At 44.9% G+C, this 3,112-nt stretch overlaps 2 long non-coding RNA genes across 2 annotated transcripts in view; both read right to left on the reverse strand.

Moving 5' to 3' along the window:
* LOC116673065 (uncharacterized) overlaps positions 1 to 3,112 on the reverse strand; it is a 75,995-nt gene that overhangs the window by 9,013 nt on the left and 63,870 nt on the right. The window lies entirely within an intron of this gene.
* Positions 1 to 3,112, reverse strand: part of LOC116673060 (uncharacterized) — a 12,268-nt gene that overhangs the window by 35 nt on the left and 9,121 nt on the right. Inside the window, exon 2 of the long non-coding RNA XR_004327727.1 lies at positions 1,086 to 1,100. This is a non-coding gene — a long non-coding RNA (uncharacterized LOC116673060). The remainder of the gene's footprint in view (positions 1 to 1,085; positions 1,101 to 3,112) is intronic.

The following is a 3,112-nucleotide window of genomic DNA, read 5'->3' on the forward strand; positions in this document are numbered from 1 at the left end:
CTTTCACCAAAAAAAAAAAAAAAAAGACATTGAAATGAAGCCTGCACTTACTACCACCTTAATCTTTTTGCAGTCTTTAAACATCTGTCAACTCTTCACGACAGCTTTGTTACAGGATGTCTTCGCTCACACCGTAGAACAATGGTGCAATTTCAAATGGAGATGAATGGCCTGTGGGGAGTGGGCGTACGACTGAGAGCTAGCTAGCTATACGGATTCTCCTAGGACTGAACTGTAATGAGCACCATGAAAGGACCATGTGGCCGGCTGAGTAGCACCCTCTGAAGTGAGCACCAACTTAAGTTCTTCATTTCAACGGTGTCATGAAAGGAAAACCATGAGAGTTGTCTGTTATCCCCCCCCCTTTCTGCTCTTGCTGCTTTTCTTAAGTCCTCGACAGAGACAAATAAACTTGTTTAAATGGAGCAGAAAGCAGTCAGAGGGGGAAGACGAATGGGGCACACACTCGCACAGTTTGGGAATCTACTTTTATCCCTCACCGTATAGAAATATAGCCCCCCATCCCCCCCCCCCGCTCGCTTTCCCCTCTCTCAGGCGAACGGAGGGATGGTGATCTTTTCAAAAGGTCATTTGGACCATTTGTCTTATCTCAGAGTTTCTTCACTGAGACGGCGAGCACATAAGAGAAACTTTGCCTCGGGCTTTTGGCTTTGTACATTTCATAACCAGCCAGCGAGAGGCCCGGGCAACACGATTCTCTTCTCTTCGGCAATAACGTCTTACTCCCTGTTATTAAATTATGACGCACTAAATATAGCACCGGTTCTCAACAAGCCCTCTCAACAAGCAATCAGCAAAAGCAGGGTTGTAAACAATACTCTAAACTACCTTATGAATAGCTAATGCAGACCGCTGATGGTTGACTACACTTATGCACCCACCCGTGTACTTTTACTTGAGTTTGAGTTGGGCTTTTGCTATGCTGCCATGACTTGGCCCTTGTCATTCCTGCTGCCACGTCTGTTAACACTAACAAGCCACAGAGAACGACCAGGTTGCCCGTTCACTTAATAAAAACGAGTTACTGTGGTCTGCTACTGCTGTCTGCGCCCCACTGCGAGCACTATGTGAGTATTTACCTGCTATTATGATAAACGAGTGCTGATTATTACCCAGGGTGCACTAGGGAGAGCAGTCATTACAGCAACTTCCTGTTTCTGCGGCAGTTAGCCGGTTGTCCTCTGTGTTATTCACTAAACACCTGTGCTGGACGCCTCCGGCTTTGGCAAAGAAAGATGAGAAAATGAATATTTATGAAGAGGAAAAAGCTTCAGACTGATCACCAGAACGGAATGAGCTACACTACAAAACACACAGACTGCAGCGGCGACACATTAGCACTACAAATAATTGGTTTAGAATTGAAATGATTGTTACATTACATTTGTTCTACACAAATTTGAAATCTTTCTGAGATTTACAGACCTGATGTATCACACTGTAAAATATTGTCTACATCAACAAATATTTACCTGCAAAATGACTAGACAAGAGTATTGATCTACTAATTGTTTTGTCTGTATTTACAAAATAGGAATAGCAACATTTCCCAGATCCCAAGGTGATGTCTTGAAATTCTTCTTTTGTCGTCAACAATTTCAAAACCTAAATATATTTATTTTCAATTCCAATCAATATATTCAATTCACAATATTAAAATAGAAAACAGCATGAGTTTGTGTCAAACTCAGCACGTACATCGTTCTGCACGAGCAACTCAAACATGAACTAATTGTTCCAGCTTCAGTCTGGATAGGCAAAGAAATTATATTTATGGGTTCATTTTTTCCTTACTATCTGCATTCAGGTTGTTGTGCTCCACCTTCATGCTAATAATGAACGCAAATGCCCCGATCATTACTGAACAGCACAGAGGGTAGGTGAGAATAGATGCAAATATGTGAGAGTTAAGAGGCGGGGGCAATGGCCCAGCCAATCAAATTTTAGGACAGGTCAACCCCCCTCCCGGAACACTCTCACAGAGGCAGGCCACGATGACAAGACGCCTTCAATTAACCTGCTGCACTCTGGCCAATGACATTTAGGCTCAAGCACGGCCTGAATCACAACTAGCTTTCCCCTCTGTGCTCAGAAGTGTTCCGCTTGTAATTGCCACCTCGGCAGTAACAAGAGCCCGAAAGTGAAAGGAGCACTGGCACACAAAGGGCTTTTTCATCACATGCAGGGAATGCATTTGCATGGCGTTTGTGCACAGGCTCCCTGTCCTCACTATACCCACCTCACGTGAAGTTACCCACAGCGTTCCTGGCAGACCATCCTGCTCTCACAGCAGCCCCAAAACTGAAATATTCATCTTTACTAAGATGCACATGATTTATTGTGATAGTCCTATGCCTTCTGTTGAAAATATTTACTGTTACAACAGAATATCCATACAGCTCTATCCAGACACTTTTCCTTCTGTTTTCTCTCATTGATTTTGGTTGATAGTGCCACCAAGTGGCTGCACTGTCTTGCATTACAGAGGATAACACTGCGGTCTCCTCTCCTTTTCATCTTGGCCTTGGTCTATGTGCTGGATGGATTCACCATAAAGGCAGTCGATGTGCCTTTTCTTATGTTCGTGGCTGCTCAGTGGCTGTCATCTACAATTCATCCATTTCACGTGGGCCTGTTTGTCAGTCGGTTCAACACGACTTTTAGGTCTGTTGAAAGAAGTGCTGCTGATTGTTGAGTAGCCGCTAGATTGAAGAGCAGCCCACCCACATCAACCGCACTCTTCCACTCACTCTCTCAGGCCTCCGTCTCCCGGGATGGGGAGGTGGGCAAGAGCTGCGAGTGATATACGAGCCAGCCTGAGAGAGATGAGAAGGACCTGCCATTCCCTGTCAAGAGGTGACGTTGCGAGGCGAGAGGTTACGCACATTGAAATGTCATTTTTCGGCAGTTTACTACCTCACTCCTGCCGTTACCTCAGAGGCCTAGATGAGAAATGCGACTTGTGAAAAATGGCTCCCATTACAAGCTTGACCTCAGGTGATCTTTGCTGTTGATCCCTGCATCTTAGAAGTGTGACCCCTTTGCAATGTCTCAACCTTTCCACCACACACACACACACACACACACACAC

This window comes from Etheostoma spectabile, chromosome 23 (assembly GCF_008692095.1).
Source record: "Etheostoma spectabile isolate EspeVRDwgs_2016 chromosome 23, UIUC_Espe_1.0, whole genome shotgun sequence".
Classification (NCBI taxonomy): domain Eukaryota; kingdom Metazoa; phylum Chordata; class Actinopteri; order Perciformes; family Percidae; genus Etheostoma; species Etheostoma spectabile.